Raw genomic sequence first — 21,777 nt, forward strand, 5'->3', positions numbered from 1 at the left:
TTAATACAAGCAAAAAAAGAAAACAATAAATACCCAGATACACTGAGTATATGATGTACATGCACATATGGTTTCAGCTACGTTACTGTTTTGTCTTATATGCATAAGAGATTCTTACGGAATTTACTCACAGGATCTTTCAGAAATCGAACTCAATCATCGTTGTGAATTGAAACGGAGCGGTTTTACCATGAGAGGTCACACCGAATAAATTTTTAACACAGATTTCTGAAGTGCAGACAGTTTGCACACTTCCACAAACCTATTATTCAGGTCACACGGCATTAAACCTTTCACAAGTAGCTCTAGGAAAGTGATTACATGATTCTCCTTGTCAGTGACGTGTTTTATGTCTAGGACATCTATTGGAAGTCCTTGGAAGAAGTTTGGAAGTCCTTCTCACAGTGATGAGACAAAGCAGGACCCCACGTTGCTCTCGCCATATAGCACAATTCTGTGGCTTTACACAAAGCCTGTGCTGTGACTGATTCACACACACTTTGTGGAATAACAGGAGAAGCGCTGTTTACTTTGGACAAGAGGGCTCTTTTATGTGGCGCCCCTCTGTACGGGACGTTATCCCAGCAGGAGTACTACCAAGAGGAACGTCTTCAGAACAGAGTAGAATTCATTTCTTGAACAAATGACCTACCGGGGGTGTGTATAAGGTTGGAAATCATCTAGTACCACTGCAATCTCCAAAAGAAGAAGCGGAAAGAAAACGAATGAATCGGCTAGTACAGAATAATACCAGAATAATAGGACACGCCTTATACCACACAAGAAACACTTGCAGAGCTGCTGCTTACAGCTTTTTTCTGCTTTCCTCAGATCTGTGTATTAATCCTGTTATTTTTGGCTTTGCAGGAACACCTGGCTATACTCAAAAGATCTCATTAGACTGTGATGAGCATCATCATCTTTCACAGACTCAAGGTAACGTACTATCTGAAAAGATCTGTTTTTTATTTTCTCCCATCAATATCCGTCAACAAAGCACAGCGGCAAAGAGACGATACGTTTTTTTTCCCATCCGTTGTTGTTATCTGATCTTATTAATTTCTTGTTACTTTTTATGTAGCTACTATTTTGTGTTATTTTGTTACACAAAATATATATATATATTTTTTGCATCATGCTGTTGTGCATACTAACTTCATTTCCTTTCTTTGCCTCTCCCAATACACTAGAAAAGAAATGATTTGATTTATAGCTTAATACGGTTGTGTGAAATCCAGTCCGTTTTCTTGTCCCGTGGTAGAATTTGTCTTCATGCCTTCCAGGAAATGGCCAACTGTCCACAAGATAGCAAGATAGAAAATTCTATCAACTAGCACTTACAGATTTTGTACTCACACAGCTACACATCATTCAAACGTCATGTTTAGAACGTCTTGAGTGCCTGAACCCTTGCTCCTGAGCCCATTAAACAGAATTCATTTAAACCGAGTTAGCCTGCTGTGATGCCTTCTGCAATGCAGCATGCAGCTGTTTATTCCTGCGATTTTTCAGTGACCATTTATGACATGCCTTAAGTGTTTGTCGAATGGTTTGTGATATTGTTCAATGTTTCAGGATGAAAAAACCCCCCAAAACCTTGATTTTGTAATCCTTTTCACAGTGTTCTATAATATTAAAAGCTCTCAAACATTTTGGAGCCCGGGCCTCTTTTACAGAAAAAATAAAATTTCAAGGACCCCTATAGTACAGATTTATTTTAGGCACTCTAAATATTCTTCAAATTATTCAGGTGTGTATAAAAATATTCTGTCTTTTTATTGGTGCTTTTTAGTTCCCGAACACCGGCAGAACATCATGTTGACTTTAATTGTAGGCCTGTTTTGTTGATCAGTTATGAAAATTTAGATTAGTAAACACATTTATTTCAATTAACCAGTCAAACAGCCCATAAAAAGAGTTTAAGAACACAACAATATTTTGAATGTTTTTACGCTGAATTCAATTCCCACAAAATTTTAATAAAATTAAAATATTCTGGACATTAAACTTTGCTTCACAGACCACAATTTGACATGTAATTATGTATACAAGTCATAGGTATGTGGACACCTGTCTATCACACCGATATGTGGGTCTTCCCCAAACCTTCCCTACAAAGGTGGTCCACAGTGCGTAGGATGTTTTTGTTTGCTATGGCACTAAGTTTTCCCTTCACTAGAACTACTGGAAGCTAGCTTCATAAAGGCATGGTTTGCCAAGGTTAGTGTAGAAGATCTCAAGCAGCTCGAGCATCAAATCACAAATCCAAAATCTAGCCAGTGCTCCAAAATATTAAAATTCTTCCCAGAAGTGTGGAGGTTATTATGATAGTAAAAAAAAGGACTAAATTCATGATTTGATGTTCCAAAAGCACATTTGGGTGTGAGGGTCAGGTGTCCAAAAACTTTTGGACATGTAGTGTTTAATGTGCATCGAAATCTTACATTTAGGTAAGGACACCTGTATGATATCCATGTATATCTGTTGGTGATCCATAATAAGTAGAGAATAACCGTGGTTTAACTGAATCAATTACAAGTGTGGCATTGATTTTACAGTTTGGATTTTATATTCTTTTACTCTTGCTATTGTAAGCCTGAGTGATGAATAATATGTGCTTATAAAACACATTCATACTAATTCACAGCTCACACTTGCTTATGTGAGCTGCCAATATGCTCCCAATGAGGCTTGACCGGTCTGTTGCTAAGACCAGTGAGGTGTTTACTAGCAATACTCAGCAGAGCCTAAGCTGTTTTTATGAACTCCAGTGTTCGGAAGATCTCATTATTGTGTGAATTGTGTATACTGAACTTTATAAAGATTTCATACAGTATATTTAACATATTGGCAGAATGATACTAGTTTTCTATTAGTTTTAGGGATTTAAGGTTCTGAACAACCACTGCTCCCTCATACATGGATCGTAAATTCTCTGCAAATCAGAAGTGTAGACAGGTATTTTATTAATAGTTCAATGTCCTGGGTTGACAATTGCAGGTATATTGTGCAGGATTTGCATAGACATCATTATCTCATCTCCTTTCCACACTCCTCTAAAACAGACTGTGGTGCGGTTCAACACTGTCATCTTCTTAGACCACTGTGCTTACAACACACACACATACGCACACACAGGCACACATGGTGATTAAGACATGTCAAGCCCGGGTGTGTGTGGGAGGTGCAGTGTAATGCTAGCCCCCTGGGGCATTTTGTCACAGTAGGGGTCACACCATGCCATCACGTTAGACCCATTGAGCCTAATACGTGTTAGTGAATGAGCTGCATTCACAGGCCATCATGATCAAGCACAGCGTATGAGAGTGTTTAAAGGTTATTAGGCTAAGTGCATTGTAATGTCATTTGAGAAAATATAAAGATCAAAAATATCCAGGCAAACATTCGGCCCTAGATTTACAACCAGACCTAGTCATAATGTTTATATTCTCAGGCTGTGCAAAGAGCTCAGGGGAATGTGTGTGTGTGAGTGAGTGTGTGTGTGTGTGTGAGAGAGAGTGTGTGTGTGTGTGAGAGAGAGTGTGAGAGAGAGTGTGTGAGAGAGAGTGTGTGTGAGTGTGTGAGTGAGAGAGTGAGTGTGAGTGAGAGAGTGAGTGTGAGTGTGTGAGAGTGAGTGTGAGAGTGAGTGTGAGAGTGAGTGTGAGAGTGAGTGTGAGAGTGAGTGAGTGTGAGAGTGAGAGTGAGTGTGAGAGTGAGTGTGAGAGTGAGTGTGAGAGTGAGTGTGAGAGTGAGAGTGTGAGAGTGAGTGAGTGTGTGTGTGTGTGTGTGAGAGAGAGTGTGTGTGTGTGTGTGTGTGTGTGAGAGAGAGAGAGAGTGTGTGAGAGAGAGAGTGAGTGTGAGAGTGAGTGTGAGTGTGAGTGTGAGTGTGTGAGTGTGAGAGTGAGTGTGTGAGTGTGAGTGAGTGAGTGAGTGAGTGAGTGAGTGAGTGAGTGAGTGAGTGAGTGAGTGAGTGAGTGAGTGAGTGAGTGAGTGAGCGAGCGAGCGAGCGTGTATAACATGTATGATTGTAACCCATAGTTCTGTGTCTTTATGTAGTACCAGAATCCTGGAGGAACATTGTTTTCTTTTACTACATACTGCATCAGATATATATGGTCGAAATGACAATACAGGCTTCTTGACTTGACCATTTATACATAGCAATAAAAGCTTCAACTGAAGACAGGACTAGGGATAGATATCATTATGACCACCGTAAGTCGCTGGAGCAGCCATAATGTGCATTTCTTCATAATCTACATGAATCTTTCAGTGTACTGGAGCGATGAACACTATGATATGCACTCAAATTATGTTTTGATAATGGTGGTGGGGACCGATGCTACACCTCTCCAAAAACTCCCATACATGTTTAATTGGGTTGTGTTCTGGTGACTGAAGGTCATAGCATATGATTTACATTTTCATATTTATCCAGACCATATTTATCCATAGCAACTTACAGAAGGGAAAGTTGCTTAAGGGAAAAGCAGTGATGGTTTGGCAGCCCAGGTGTTTGAGATCATGACCTTCTGCTTAACTGTCCAGTGCCTTAACCACTGAGCTACCAATTCCCAAACTTCTCGGCAAGCCTTTGTGCCTTGTAGATGGAACACTGCCATAGGCTGTATAGGTTTTTTCCTGATGCGATGACCTTTATTTTATTCTGGAATATTTTTAAGAGAATTCCTTTATTATTTTTGGTCATAATAATTAAAATGGAATAAAATAATTCGGATCATTCTTATCAGCTTTTAAGTGCTTTCAGTCTGCAGAGATCGGCTGAGTTTGGAATCTGAGACACCGTCCTCTAGTCTCCTGATGACCAGTTGGATTTTTTGCGAATAAAAAATGACAGGTTACTGATCTTTTCTACAATATATCAGGGGAAATCTGTGCAGCAATAAAACTGCAGCTCAGAAATTTTGACTCATTTGCTTGAGTTTATTCTGGTGAATGCCAGGATGCAGGCTGCACGGATTTGGAGTTTGTGTTGACTGATAGATTGACTCACACTCAGATGAGCTGTAGGGGAAATGTTACCGTTGCCAAATGTCACAGCATTCAGAAACTTTAGAAACAGTGTCAGCTTTACTGACACCGATCATTTAAGGTATTTCTCCTGTTTAATGGATGACCAAGTGAAAGATCACTAGCTTTAGAGGAACACAGGATCCCTCTGAGCTTCTGCTTTTATCACTGATAGAGATACCTCTAGAAATTCAATACCGAGTGTCTGTAAGCCTAATGGATCGTTTTCAGCCAAAGGGTCAGATTAATGACGTGTCTAGACCATCAGTTTTTTTTTAATGCATTAAACGAATAAGAGTACTAATGAACCTTGCATCAATCAGCAGGTGTAGTTATGCATAAGGACTGCCAAAGTGTTGTGTGTGAGTAATACCTTAGGTGACCGTGGAAAGAGACACGAAGAGAGATAGATAAGTGTATAAGAAGTAAGAGTTAAAGTCTGTGCTTCTATAGCAGCCTCAGCTTTACAGAACAAGCCAGACTGTCATCCCAACCCAATAGGAATAGGAAACCTCTGGCCCGTCACTGTCTCAGGAGACACCTCTTCTCACATTTCCTGCTGACAGTTAACATCTCAACCAGCCCTTACACCAACTTATGCCTGCCAATCAGCTGGCCCTGTACCCGTCCTTCCTGCATCTGTTGCTCAGCTCCTATTCACTGTTTACTCGCACAGTCTAGCATTAAGTGTGGAATTTATGGAACACAGCAGAAACAGACCTGTCACATGTAAACGAGGTGCTTGAAGATGATCTATATATAATAATAAGATCTCAATCACTGGCTGTGTTTTAGACATATTCCAGAAATGATGAGACAAATTTGGAAAGTAATTTACTCTGAAGCATCGTGCAATGGCCAGTGCATTTCTAAAATACAAACATGCATGTTGTAATTATTATCATGACAATATAGACTACAAACTACTAATTATACCTTTAGATCACTGGGACCAAAAAGAAAATCATGTGTAAAAGAAATCCCAGCTGAACTGACTGACACATCCACTTGTGAGCCTGACTTAAATGGGCCTGTAGACACACAGTGACAGACTCTGGGGGAAAAGGCAGAGGGGTGATTCCTTTGCTTTGCCCTTCAGACAGCCTGTGTCCTTCCTTGCAAACATGTCACTGGTATTGTTTTCATCATCCCCAGTTTACCTTAAACTGACTAAAACAAGCTTATAGAGATTCCTGATCAAACTTCTGTCTGGTCTTCTTCTGAGTGTGTGTAATTCGGAAAAATGCTTGAACTTCATTCATCTTCAGTAACCACTTTACTGCTACCCACACAATTTCATTTCTACACTGAAACACGCCAGACATGATTTCATTCATTTTGGTTTGCTGTCAGTGATTGATTAATTTTAGCCTTTTATTTTTCCCCCTTGTTTGTCAAGGATGGAAATTTTACTCAGCTTTATTCATAAATAAAGCTTTTACTCCTGACTGCAGTTTTTTTTTTTTTTTTAATTTACCTGATTGGCTCTAAACAGCTTTATAAAAAAACTGACCATGCTTCCATTACTAGCTGTATATGCTGAAATGAATTGCATATGCATTGATTTCATTTTATTTGCTTTCAAGATTTCATTCTGTGCTCTCTTTATGTGCTATTTTTAAGGCTTTCAACTAGAGCCTTTCTATATGCAGACGCCACAGACACAAGCACCTCTCAGCTTCACTGAAATGAATTCACTTCTTTCCTTTACTTGAAAAAATGTAGCATGCTTTATTTATATTGCCTCACAGTCTAAACAGCTGCATAAATTAGGGTGTCTTTAATGGAAATTAGTAGTACATGAGGGTAAATTGGGGTGTTTGTTTGGGGCTTGAACTTTTGTTCCCACAGCTGAAGCTTATTCGCCAAATAAGATTCAAATTACCGTTCGGTTTGATGTCAAATCTCATGTCATATTTCATGCAGCAGCTGCAGATTTATTGATACGTTGTTCAAATAACGGTGCACAAATCTGTGCTCGTTTCTGCTCTACTTCGATGATCGAGGGCCAGTATGTCTTAAGGCCATGTCTTAATGAGATTAAATCGCAGTCCCAGAGAAACATTAGTAAAAATGTTACACTGAAGTGTAATGTTTCACGTGTTTTAGTTGGAGCTGCTGTATGTTTAATTTAGGATTAAATGCTGGTACTTTGTTGCTTTACCTGTCAGCTGCAGATGTGGCGTTTATGGGTTTTACTGGTGGTTTTGGAACGTGTTCTTTGTTTCGGTTTGCTTTGGGGCAAACGTCTGCAAATGAGCAGGCAAACCATCTCCAAAAACCACATTGGAAAGATTGGGTCCAACCAAAACCTCTGGAAAGAGCAGCCGAATGGCTTAGATTTCTCTGTAACTCACATACAGTCATCATGAGAAATACCATAATGATCAAATCCAGGTTTTTTCACTTTTTCCCAAACAGGCTAATTTTATAAAATGGACGAACGGTCCATGTTGTACTGAAGATGTTACATTGCCATACTATGTTACATCCAATATATTCATGCTGTGTCGAGCTGATGTTCTGATGGTAATCCAGAGACGTGGTGCATCACTAGTTCATCAGGGTCATCACTGTGCAAGTTAAAGCATGGCATGAAGCTCAGGTTAGCCATCATATTTACTTTGAAAGTTTGCTTTCATTTTTTCTACAGCAGCAGGACATCCATTAATGGTGTTTGTAGTTCCACTAAAGGGATTCCAGGGAGATTTATAGGCTGACTCCATGTGCTGTACAGATGTCAGACACACGGCTTAGCTGGAAATTAGAGTTGGCTGACCTATAAGGATGCATTCCTGAGGTGTATGGCGTTTCATTATATATCACTTTTAACTTTTGAACCAATCTGTCTTCAGGCTTATGAACAATATTCTGCTAATGTTTCGGCCGTGCCTTTGTGCCAACTGTGGTTTCAAATATGGTGAAAGAGGCTGCAGATATGTATATTTTTTTTAACTTTAGGAATGTTTTTATTCTTTCTCTTTATTTTTCCTCAGTGGGTAAGAAGTACATGACACGAACAATCCCGTTGCTTTTAAGAGCACCACTGGAAGCTATTCTAGTTGAATGTATTACATGAGGAACCGTGAGCACATGTCAGATGTCGAAGCATGACCCCTTTACGTCTATCATCATTGTCTCTTCAGGGCTCTATTCAAGAGCTGACCTTATTTAATCCAATATTGTAGGTTAAGATAGTAAACCCGACCTCAATTTATTTCCCGTATAAGCCATTAGAGGAATTGCAGTGCCTTAGTAAATGAGGATTAGAGCACTGTGGTAGGATGGGAAATGGAAAGGACGTGGAGTATTTACGCGCTGCAGAGACGTCTGCTCAATCAGCCCAAATCATCTCTGACAAATCCTCCTTCATCTCATTTAGATATACGATGGTTGACCCTGATAGCTGCCATAAAATATATATTTCGTTTTACCCAATTCAGCACTTTCATTGCTTGAGAGATGCAGTTGAGTCACTTCTCCTAATCTCTAATGCAGCAATATTGACCATCAGTAGATGAGACAAATGTTAAGCAATGCGAAGAAATTCTGTAAGATTCACCGATCGTGCGTTCACAGGGTTATGTAGTGAGAGCTGGTACTGTAGGAGATGTTTGGGATGTATATTCTGTACGCTTTCATGGAATAATGGCTTACTCACCAGCCAATTTAATAGGTACACCTTCACACATGCCCATTAATTGGACTGTTTTGTGTTCCTTTTTAGCCCTTAGTTCTGTGTTGTTTTATGTAGATCTGTGTAGCACCTTTATGTAGCACCAGGGACCTGGAGGAACGTTATTTCAGTTCACTGTATACTGCATCAGCTATAAATGGTGGAAATAACAATAAAAGCTTCTTTTTCTTGACTTAATGTAATTGTCCAGTTAGCCAATAATGTGGCAGCTGCTCCGTGCATACAATCATGCATATGCAGGTCAAGAGCTTTATATTAAACATCAGATTCATTCATTCATTCATTCATTCATTCATCTTCTACCGCTTATCCGAACTACCTCGGGTCACGGGGAGCCTGTGCCTATCTCAGGCGTCATCGGGCATCAAGGCAGGATACACCCTGGACGGAGTGCCAACCCATCGCAGGGCACACACACACTCATTCACTCACGCAATCACACACTAGGGACAATTTTCCAGAGATGCCAATCAACCTACCATGCATGTCTTTGGACCGGGGGAGGAAACCGGAGTACCCAGAGGAAACCCCCGAGGCACGGGGAGAACATGCAAACTCCACACACACAAGGTGGAGGCGGGAATCGAACCCCGACCCTGGAGGTGTGAGGCGAACGTGCTAACCACTAAGCCACCGTGCCCCCCACATCAGATTGTGTAAAAAAAAAAAAAAAAAAAAACAATATTTTTAAATACTTTTTGGTGCCAGACAGGTTGGTTTGAGTATTTCAGAAGCTGTTGATCTCCTGGGATTTTCACACACAACACTCTCTAGAGTGTACACAGAATTCAATGAAACTGGACAGCTGAAGATTGGAAAAAGACCAGGCGATGTCTTTTCAGTCTTTCACTGTTCAGACTCGGTGAGCCTGTGACCTCAGATTCCTGTTCTTGGCTGACAGGAGTGGAACCCAATTTGGTCTTTTGCTTATGTAGCCCATCAGGTTCAACGTGATATGCATTCTGAGATGATATTCTGCTCACCACATATGGAAGTGTGGTTCGTTGAGTTATGGAAGCCTTGCTGTCAGCTCAAACCAGTCTGTCCACTCACCTCTGACCTCACTCATCACAAAGATCTTCTGTATGCACATGCAGAAGAGCTGTTCAGCAGGTGATTTATTTATTTATTTTCGTATCAGCAGTTTCTGCAATGCTGAACCCAGCCCAAGATTACATTATTCTCCAAACTGATGTTCGATATGAATGTTAACTGAAGCACTTGAAATGATTCTGCATGATTTTATGCATTGTGCTGCTCCCACGCGATCGGCTGATTGGATAATTGCACGGATGAGCAGTCGTACATGTAAAGTGTATATAATACTATATAATAACTATTGTTTATTGCTTTAATTGAAAAGCTTGGCAGAGTCTGAGGTAAGGATATGCAGGATGGTTACGAAGCCTGTAGTAATGTATTTATACGTACATAAACGTCCAGATATACTTATTCTAAAAGGTATCGTCTTTAATGAGCATTTCAGTTGGCAATGGTAATGGCTTTCAACTTATTTTTGCTGACTTGTTTAAGCTGTATCTGAGCCGATTTGCTTCCAAATTTGATTATAATATTAAGTCATCAAGGTTTTTTTTTGTATTTGCTTTGAACACTCTTTGCATACTTATGGCTTATGGTTTACAGCTGATGTCCCACTGATAAGAGCCTTCCAGAAATGTCTTTGTTTATGTCACTTGTACATAAAGACACATTTTCTTTGTAAGTATCTCTAATTCTTGACCTGGAAAGAACATTTTGAAGTGGATATGTCCAAAACAGACATCAGTCTTGGGATTCATTGTTAATACTCTCGACTTCAACGTGCTGTTAACAATCATGGATTTTTCAGCCTGAAACCTCTTTCACCATTTCGAACGGGGCATGTTTTGTTTTGGCTGTGAAAATCAATGTGTCTCAGGAGTATGAACAAGTTTAATATGTCTGTCAACTAAGGGGTCGGTGATGGTTGTCATTTCACTTAATTGCTCTTAACTCGAAGTAGGTCAGTTCTTGTGGTCTCTAAAAGTTTCTTTCTTTCTTTCTTTCTTTCTTTCTTTCTTTCTTTCCTTCCTTCCTTCTTTCCTTCCTACCTTCAGGAGTCCTAACCAATATTAAGTAGTGTCTTCACCCCCATTCTTTTTCACCCTTACTCAGCTTTGTTCGAGCTCTTTGTCAAATGACTGAAAAACTGAACAAATGCTCTCAGTCCTTTTTAAGCTCCAATCATGATATTTCTCTTCTCCTGTCTTGCTCATTTATGGCTTTAGTCAGCTATTGTACACAGTAATGTGAGGGGCAAGTGGGATGAGCAAGTTTGTGTGTGGTTGTTTGAAGCCAGAGGCCCCTTGCCTGAGGGGCCTGTGTTTTTCCCTTCCACAGGTTAATGGAGCGTGAGCTGTAGCAGTGGGTGTGTAAAACGTGCCCGCTGGGCTAGAAGGGGCATTGAGCAGCTCTGTGATCAGGGCCAGGCAGCTGGGGAAGGCATTAGCTAAAGTCTTCCTGCAGGTCCACATTCCTCCTCCACACCACATTCAGGTACTGAAAGGCCTTCTTTCCTCCAGCCCTGTCCCACTGGACCACTTGGATTCATATTACACTCGAGCATATGCAGATTTATCACTTAAACTCTGTCATAAACACAGGATGAATGTAAGCTTCACTTTTGTCTTAGGGACCATGCCCTGAGGAACGCCGATTCTATAAGTTAACCAAGAGACAGAGCAGATCTTTCTCTTTTTATTCCCCCTCTTGTGTTTTTTGGCCTCATTGCCTCAGGATTCCAAAGATAGTACAGTCTGACTTTTGTGTGTTGATTGCAAGTGCAAGCTTTCGTTGGTAGTCTCACTGGCATTTTATATGAGGCTAGAGAGACTTCTGGGACACACAGGGAGACAGCAGAGATCTGACCCTAGTCGTGCACGCCTCTCTCCGTTTATCGATGGTGCTGTTAAATGAAGATTCTGTGCTGAGACTCATCTCTTGGCAAATCGCTCTCTGTTTCTTCAACGCTTGCTTTGGAGGATTCTTTTCTGGCTCATGCCTCGTGGTTCTATTGCTCAGTGGTTCTCTCAGCCTCCGAGCACCATCTGTGCCGGACACTCCGCATGTTTTCATTGCACTTTATATTCTAGTCACACTCAAATGCCAAGCAATCAGTTTATATGGCGGTGACATGTGCTCTCAAATGCTGGATTAGAAAGTCAAATTTCTTACTCGGGTCCATTTATGAACAGATTGTAAGACAGACTTTGATGGCTTAGTCTTTCACCTTTCCAAGAGGCTTGTGGTTATTTGCTGGCTGATTTTTCATACTGTACTAATTTAAACAGTCGCTAGCGAGGATTAAAGCCTTTTTCATAACACCGATGTGACGTGAGTATTACATAGAAGTTGATGCTGATGTTTAATGGAGCAAATATCCTAAATGTTAAATGTCAGTTTATTGAATTTAGATCAACACATGTGATAGGACATTTCATGTTAAAGGATTCATGTTTCTTGCATTTCATTTTATTTTCATTTCCATGGGACCTTTTACCAACCTCTTTTTATCCATCGCAATTAAACAGGCTGCTGTTACTGTAGATTTGATACATATATGTATATCTGGTCAGTATTGATACTGACTAGAATTTTATTGACAAACCTGGTCGATGTGTAACACCAACTATAATTACAGCCTAATATTTGGGCTCACTGTAGACACATCAGAGTCTGAACCTGAAGCCAAAGAACAACGCCATCTGATACTAACAAACATTTTCAAACATGTTTCATTTGAGGAACTTGAAGGCAACCGTAACAGTAGGTGAAAACTGTACTGTAATTAGGAAGGTTTGTCCATACCTGCATGGTTTGCTTGGATAATTGTATGCTGTCAATCCCCTGTCCCCTTGTATATGCGGAAGAGTGTGGATAGCACTTTCTGGTGAGTGTGTTATGCTGACTTCTAATAGATTTTTGAAGAAACCTGGTGGTTTCACGTCTATCCGAGAAAGCATGTGATAGTCTTTACCTCCACCAGTTGGTAGCTGTCGTATAATATGGGAGCGCTGACTGGTACAAAGAGAAAATGGGGATAATATAACAAAATTGGACTGAAATGAATTACTGTTGGGTAGCAGATTTTATAGTAAATCGTTATAGAGGAAGTGACCTGCACATTTTTGTCGGATCCTGCACTTGCTCAATAAACAGTCCAGGCTGAAATGTGCTCAGCATGGAAGTTGTACTGTACTTTAAAAAAGATAGCCAGGAACTGCATGATGTTTATCAGCTTATCCCTCATCTTTTCTTCTGCTTTTCTTTTTAACATTACAGGTCAAATGAACATTTGGGAGTTGTACATTCATGCTAGTGACATAACCATAAGGAAATCCAAAGTTGACTCGAAGCTAAAAGTTTCCATACAGTATATTAACCGAAGTGAAGGGGACATTCTGAAATATCATTAAATGTTTGCGGGCTTCAAGACACATCATTATGACAGGATATAAAGATGCTTTTTTGGGGTGTAGGAGTGATGTGTGGGTGTATGGGCGTCAATAGGAGAATAAAAACAGATATCTCTGTCCACCTGCTCCGGATAAACCAGTATGAAGATTGCATTTGAATAGCATTGTCCAGTGCAAATAATCTGGTAGGCTTTTCATTGGAATCCTCCTTACTTTCTCTTGCATCAGAATTTCCCTTAATAAACCAGGTAAGAAGTGAGATATTTTTGCTCCCCATTCAAGCAGCATTAATTCCTTCAGGTGGAAGTATTTTCTCATGCCAAGGCTGCACAGATGGGATCTTAGGTCCAGTTAACCAAGATAGAATTTCAGAACATAAACCATAATCTTTGAGATAGAATAATCACATGATGGTCGGTGTGATTTATTTATCAACCCCAGATATGGGGAAAAAAAATCAGCCGTTTGTAGAATGTCTCGAAATATGCAAGAAATCTTAATAAAACGTAATAATAATAATAATTTAAAACTGAGATATACCTAAGCAGAACCGGAAGATGTGACTGAGTTCTACAAGAGGAGATTTGTATTTAGGACACATAGACAGGTTGAGGGTTTATTTGGTTAAGGATATAAAGGTTACAGTATAAACAGGATAAAAATTTCAACAGTGTTTCTCTTGCATTGTTACAAATAAAACATTATGCATAGCTTTTTATCGCTTTGTTCCATTCTTCTCTATATAGAAAACTACTGAAATATCATTCTCCAGAGTATTACATCCTACCAGAGACATTGCTTCTATAGTATATATTGAATTCTTGTGTTTTAAATTTAAAATACTGCCTTTTACGTTTGTGCAGTATGTGAATCTGAAGGCAGTGATGTATTTTTGAACTCTTTTTCCAGGTTGGATGTCCATATATCAATAGCTGTTTCAAAGGAACAGGTCTGTGCCTAATATAAAGGTCGACTGGTAGTTTCAAAACACGATAATGTCCACAAAATTAGTCAAGGCAACCATGTGATAAGATCAGAGCCCTGCCGGCTAATAGAAACATGGGGGGGATACGTTCTTATCGAGATCAAACCTCTCCAGCAGCTCGATTAACGTGACTAAAGCAGCTTGTAGCACAGGACACGGAGCACTGAAGATTTTCTCCCCCTCTGCGCTATAATTATTGATGCAGGGCCTGTAGTGACATTTGCAGATGCAGTTGAAGCATGTCGGGACTCATTATTGATCACAGCTGTATTAGCAGTCACATGAAGTTGCGAGTGAAGTCTGTATCAAGTTGTGCAGCAAGGACAGTAGCGTAGGAATTATTAGCTGATTATCGTTCGACTTTATTTTTAATGCATCCGCATGTCTTCACACTGTGAGAGCGAAAGAACATAAAACCAACAGTCATTAGGCATGCACACACATAAATTAAACCTGACCTGTCAAAGAAATGAGTGATGGTGGAGTAGTGCATCTTATTGCGTTCTTATGTACGAATGCTAAACCAGCTTAAATGGAAAAAATGGTGCTTGGTTAGCATCTAACATGTACATGAAATGCATTATTATTATTATTATTATTATTATTAATATCTTTTTCTTCTCTGTTCTGAGCATCAGTGCTCCTGGTTGTGTTTATATAATACGTTTTCATTTGCATAAGCATCCGATTGGCAGACGATTTTATTTAAAACGACTTGCAGTTCCAGTCAAAGCAGATGAATCGTTGATGCTTAGCAACTTTGCTTAAGACTCTAAAAGTGGCCCTGTTTCAATGCTGGGATTTTTCTTGTAGTTGGTTTCTCAGAGCATTAGCCACTCAGCCACCACTGCTCACACTTCTCACCTAATCTTATACACTTCAGTCGTTCATCTTCCATTGCATTTCATTTTTCAATGCTGAAAAGTCAGCCACGGACAATTTTAACTGTAAATATTCATGGACAGATTTATTATATAAATATAATCCATCTATTAATCTATTAGGCTCAGTGCACACTCATGTGTATGCTCTATGGTCTGTTACCTGAACCTGTTTTCTCTGCAGTTTAGTCACCTGCCAATTCCCACCCACCAGCCAGCTGCCTCGACCAGCAGCTACCACCTGCTAACACATGCTTCCTTTCAGACACATAAGTCCAGCTAACCAGATTTAATCAACTCATGCCACATCAAAGGGTAGCGTAACACACTTGGAGGAAAATGCTATCAATCCCCTTCCACATACATTCAATTAAAAAAAAAAACAACAACTCGTTGAATTGAATTCGTACATCCGTCATGATCGGAGCGTATAAAATACGGAGCGTGTACATAAACCTGGCATCTTTGTATTTAAAATCATTTAGGAGTGACTTTATATATGATAAGCACATTGAAATTTTCTATATACTACATTTCCATTAAGTCACTGCAGAAAGAGGTGATGATCTTGCTGTTTATTCATATATTGAGCAGATGAGCAGAAGCTTTGACGTGATGATATGAGGTGGAGTTTGTGTATACTGGTGATATCTGATCTACGTTTTTCTTTATTAATCTCATCAGAGTTCTAGTAATTTTCTATTTTATGCTCTCAGGCTGTGGTAACCTTTAGAGATGAGATGCGCAAAATGTTTGTTAGCAGTTTCTATGTTTGTCTGACGAAGCATTTAAAAGCCTTTTTTCAATATGTTCGCATGCCATACTGATGTGATTACAGCTGTTCATTTTACTAAAGACTGCGACTGGATCTGCATTATTTTCGAGGATGCGAGTTGACCCGTGATAATAAGGAACGTTTTTATGACAGGAGTCAGAATCTCAGGCGGTTGATATATGCACAAGAGATCCTGCTGCATGAGATGAGCGCATGGTAACGTGGCCGCCTGATTTAAACAAGCTGTCGGGAATCAATAGCCTGCAAATGTGTTGATAGTGTAGCATCATAGAGCGCAAAGGTGAGCGTATGTCAAAATGCAGACTGCTTCGATTATCCGTAGCCGCCGCTAGCTTGCAGTGCATCACTCCAGATTGCATAGATGTAGGTAAGATGTAGGACAGATTGTTTTGGAGGTTTCTGGTAACACTGTGAATAAATATTACTCTGCGGATAATTTTAGGCTCACAACCATTGCCTTGTAAAACAGCGGACTCTAAGCAGGCTTCAATCTCTGAAAAAAAGTCTTACATCCTTGATAATAAAGACAAGAAAAAAATTACAGTACAGTTTTTCCTGTGCCAAAACTTTGCCTCCTCTTCCTCCTCCTCCTCCTCCTCCTCCATCTGTTCAACTGAAGCTTTGACCCCCCTCGTCTGCAAGCGACTCCATGTCTGCCTACACACTTCCAGTTTTACCCGGCGTCCTCCTGATGATCTCCGTTCCACCCACTCAGCAATTACACACAGCCCAGTGCACTTGTGAATCACAGAGACCACCAGGCCTGGATTTTAACCCCATGCCATCCAAGCAAGAGTGCACATTCTGCAAGAGAGCCTTGTCTTTCTGCTTTCCTTTCAAGTGTCCTTTAAGGCACTCGTTTTAGCAATATATTCTGCAAAGGTACACAAAAGAGGCTTGGATTGAGAAATAAATGAGCAATACAAAGCAATGGCTGAAAAAGGGCTGGAGAGAGAGAAAGAAAGAATGGCGTTTGTAATGTTTTTGTAGGTCACCGTGTCACAATGCGTCACGATTCTATACATCACGGCTTGATTTACACCTTTTTTTTTTTTGCTTAATATAAAACGCTGTACCTTGGCGCTAGTGTGTGGTGTAAAAGTGCAAGTTTACCACAACAGCACATGGATATAAATCTTTTCAAACTCGCAGTTGACCTGGTAATTTAGTTTCTTCTTTCCAAGTCATGTGGAACACTTGCCTCTTGCTCCAGGGCTCTCTGTTCAGCAGAAACCTCCAGCTCCGATCGGAAAACATGCAGTGGGGTTTGTTTTATTCCTGAAATACTTGAATTTGGTATGACTGACCTTCTTTGTCTTTCTTTCCTTCTCTACAATATCTATTTTCACTTTATTTCATGGGTTTTCAATTGTTTTGTGGTTTTTTCACTGAAAATCCCGGTAATGAATAAAAATTCTACATTCTACATTGATACCTTGAATCAAGATGCATCTAAGAATTGATTTTGGTCTCGTCCTTTTTGCCTTTTATAGATTACATTCTGATATAAATACAGTGTTTATTTTTCCGTCTGTATCAGAAATCAGTATCCGCTGTTCGTCTCGTCAACCGAATCAACTCAGTGCCTGGAATCAATGAATCGACTCTTTCTAGGATCGACTTCAAAAAGCAAAATTCCTATTTGTTCACGTGCCTCAGGAGATATTTAAAAAATATTTCAGGTATTTACTAAAAAACTGGCATCTATCCATATTTTTTAACTACTTGCAAGCTAATTGATTCAAATTGATTCTTTATTACTTGCTGCACAACAGAACATATTGCACATGCTTCATGATAAGCTGTGTTGTGAAATTAAAATCATTAGTGTAGTTAATTAGTAATCAAGTAGACGAATCATTCACTGGACAATTCATTTAAACTTAATTTCGCATTCAACGTACAGACCTTTTGTCCACAGCAGTATTATAATAATAATAATAATAATAATAAAAATGTTGTGATAGCGCAGGAAAAGTGGATAAATATAACCAAACATTTGTTTTCTCTTTAATAAAAAAAAAAACTTTCCTCACATTCAGGGTTATGACTAAAATTCCTTGTTCCTAATGAATTAAAATGAATATATTGGAAACACCGTACACAGGCTGTGTGTAGTGGAGTTGTTTGGATGTGTAAGACCCATTTGACCGGTTTATGTTGTACCTGTTGCTACGGTTTTCCTTCTCCCAAAGCGGATGGAGAGCTCGAGGGCCACCCCATCAGCACAGCAGCTTCCTGATTGGCTCGTTATTTCAGCGCGTCGAGCTGGTGCATTAATGTGTATTTGTTTGCTGTAATGGCCTATTATATTTATTCCCTAATCAAATCAGTGATTTGTGTTAGTGTGAGGAATATTGAACACGGACCAGTGCTTAGTTCATAAAGCATGATCACCCATCGAACAAATGAACACTAATGCGATACTGATGGCGAAGGAGCGCTGTATTTCCATGACGATATTCGTAATGAAGTCGGCCAATCACATGGCTGCTGTCTGACTAATCTTTCTCTCATCGCATGCAATTTTACTACCGTCTAAATGCTTCAGCCTTTTTGTCACATCAGACAGTTCTCAGATGCTTAGTAGTGTGTGTGTGTGTCACTTTCATTATTGAATCAAAAAGCCCAGCTCACTGGGACAGTGATGGGACATGTCAGACAGGATCAGGTTAGCGTATTGCTACCTCAGAGCATCGTCATGGTGACAGTGACAGCGCTACATCAGGGTGCACCTCACTGGGCCCATCTGGCTGTGATGACAGGAGCCATTGTTTTACAGCATGCTTTGTCTCACTGGGATCAATTTGAAATTATAATGAATGATTTTTTCAGGTTTTATTAGTAGCGGTATTAATCAAGAATACCAGGGGAACTCAGGAATAGTTTTAGATGACCCCACCTGCTGTTTTTACAGTTTGTTCATGCACAAGTGTGTAAATATGGTTTGAAAATGCAACGTCTTTTGGATTTGCAACGATCGTCTTTGTGTTTTGTTTGTTTTGTTGTTTTCCTTAAACCATCCCTCATCCTCAGAGGAAACCTGTTCTCTTTCTCTGTGTCTCTCTGTGTCTCGCTCTCTCTGTGTCTCTCTCTCTCTCTCTCTCTCTCACTCTCTCACTCTCTGTCTGTCTCTCTCTCTTTGTCTCTTTCTCTCTTTCTGTCTCTCTCTCTCTCTCTCTCTCTCTCTCTCTCTGTGTGTGTGTCTCTCTCTCTGTCTCTTTCTCTCTCTCTGTGTCTCTCTCTCTCTCTCTCTCTCTGTGTGTGTCTCTCTCTCTGAGTTTCTCTCTCTCTGTGTCTCTTTCTCTCTCTCTGTCTCTCTCTCTCTCTCTCTCTCTCTCTCTCTCTCTCTCTCTCTCTCTCTCATTCCTGTACTGTGCACCTCCTACGTCCAACACAACACTGTGGGGTGAAGGTTGCAGTGCTCTCAGCAGCACTTATCATGTGTTAATGCGCTGTTGCTCTTAGCAATGCACAATGCACTACACTGTTGTTTTTTGGGCTCTCTCTCGCTCTCTCTCTCTTTCTCTCTTTGTCATTCTCTCTGCAGGCCCAACACACTCCACAGAGAGCACACACTCTTTCTCTCCCCCCCTCATCTCCGCTTATGTGGCTTGTAATTAGTTCATTTTCCACTTTAATAAAGTAGACGATGGCCACGTGGGCTTTCAAACAGACCCAGCCCAGCCCTAGGCCTGAACCGAGTTCCAGGTAAATGAGAACCTGTCAAAGCGGTCCACTGGGAATAATGAGGCTGAGGAAAAAAAGTGTGTGTGTGTGTGTGTGTGTGTCTGACAAAGAGCGATATGTAGAGAGAGATCGGGGGTAGGGAAGGCTCAGCCTCATGCTGTAGCTGCTCTCATAAAGCAATCATCTTACACACAGCACCCACACACTTTTAGTGTGCTGAGTCAGGAGCAGTGAAGAGAAACACGGCCTTAAGTGATGCCTTATTGATTGGCCTATTTGTAAAAGGGAGGAAAGCGTGGCAAGGCCTCTTGACTTTACACGCCTGTGTCAGGCTGCATGTGTCCCAGCCTGATCTATAATGGCCATCATTTCTAAATACAGCACTATGATTACTTCTGTACTCTCCGTTCAAAATCCACCACCCAAAACCCTCATCACCAATCCAGCACTGCACAGAAATCGCTTTTTCTGTCGGTCTATTCCGACTTTCAAGCCGGAAAAACGAACTACGCTGCTGCTGTGGGTTAAAGATGCCAGAGCAGATTGGAGATACATCGCCTCAGTCTGGCTAATAGCTGAAGTCTTAGATGTAACGTTCAGAAGTCTGTAAACTCTGAAATATTTATATGTTTATATAGTCATTTGGAAATCACTCACGAGGTGGTACAAAAAAGTGCCTGGGAAAGGATAATAATAATAATAATAATAATAACTATTATTGTTGTTGTTACAGAAGCATTCACACAAGAATACCCTTTTGACACTCCATATATTGCCCTCAGACTTATTATAAGGGCAAACAGATTTTTGAGTATTTTTACATTTTGTAGACAATTCTGTTTCAGATGAGCGCATTTCTGTTTAATAAAGTAACAGTTTGGGCATTTACTGGTGAGCTCACTTATTCTGTACACACACACACACACACACACACACACACACACGCACACACACACACACACACAAGCATGCTGAGATGTAGGGCACGGGCCACTGAGCTACATCATTGCTTCATTTGGATCAAGCTCAACTGCACTAGAGTCATTTATCTACATAGTGTGTGTGTGTGTGTGTGTGTGTGCATGTGTGTGTTAATTTTATGTGTGCGTCTGTATTAGTGTGTGTGTGTGTGTGTACTGGTGTGTGTGTGTGTGAATGCGCTTTTGTGTGTGAGTGCACTTTTGTGTGTGTGCTTGTGTGTGTGTGTGTGTGCTTGTGCTTGTGTGTGTGTGTGTGTGTGTGTGTGTGTGTGTGTGTGTGTGTGTGTGTGTGTGTGTGTGTGTGTGTGTTCCGGAAGCTCAGTAGAGGGGACAGTATAAGGAATCAAATAGAATCGAGTGTATTCCCTTGTAATCCTCAGTACTGGAACACACACTTACACACCATGTCAGTTTTAATAACGGCTCTTTAAAAGGTTTTTGTTTTTTCTATCACGTCTAACAAAGCACAATCTACCGACCTTGCTTTTTCTGCAGATATGGAAGCATAGAGACCGATACGCACACACAGATACACATAAACGCATGAATTCATTATACAGTCTACTATGTTTTGCAGAGCATCAATAATGGAGATATTCTCCAATGGCCGTGCAAAAGAAAGCATTTTGTTGCTTATATTCAGCAACCTATAAATAGTAGAGCTGTGCATCACAACGTACCGTTTCCTCATTTTTCAACTGTAATAAGCCTTACAGTGCAACTCCTCTAAAAAAAAACCTTGGCTCTCTCTTGTTTGTAACGTACTGTTCCTGTAGCTGGAGGGGTCTAAAAGCTGCTGTCTGGATGGATCAGTGCAGCACTGAGACGCTGCTTTAAGCCTGTTCTTCTGTAAGCAAACGCCTGCAGAGTCGTTCAGTCACCCGGATTGTTTTGTACGTCTGCTAGTAGCGAATCGAAGCAGGTGACCATAACATAGTTAAAATGTGTATTGTCAATATCATTCACATAAATTAACTCGCCTTGACTTCTTGTAAAATCAGCTTTGGTTGTTATGAATAACGTATAGCAGAATTTTAATTCAGGAAGTATTTTTTTATGTGTGAAATCTCCACTCTGTAGTCTCAGAGCATGACATCCAGATATATATTTAAATGTTTTACCCATCAGCCTCAGAATTTCTGATCTGTCCCAAACACAAACAGCAAATTACTGGCTGTAATTTATTAATTTCAGACATCCTTATCCAGAGCAACTTGCATTTTTAGCTCATTTTAGCAGTGGTAGCTTTGTGGACCCGGGAAT

General features: G+C 40.2%; 1 protein-coding gene across 1 annotated transcript in view; it reads left to right on the forward strand.

Annotated features, from left to right (window-relative positions):
* Positions 1 to 21,777, forward strand: part of LOC132843294 (kelch-like protein 29) — a 181,555-nt gene that overhangs the window by 11,756 nt on the left and 148,022 nt on the right. The window contains exon 2 of the mRNA XM_060866502.1: positions 868 to 936. The gene's annotated coding sequence lies outside the window, so the exon portion shown is untranslated. The remainder of the gene's footprint in view (positions 1 to 867; positions 937 to 21,777) is intronic.

Source organism: Tachysurus vachellii, chromosome 3 (assembly GCF_030014155.1).
Source record: "Tachysurus vachellii isolate PV-2020 chromosome 3, HZAU_Pvac_v1, whole genome shotgun sequence".
Taxonomy (NCBI): Eukaryota; Metazoa; Chordata; class Actinopteri; order Siluriformes; family Bagridae; genus Tachysurus; species Tachysurus vachellii.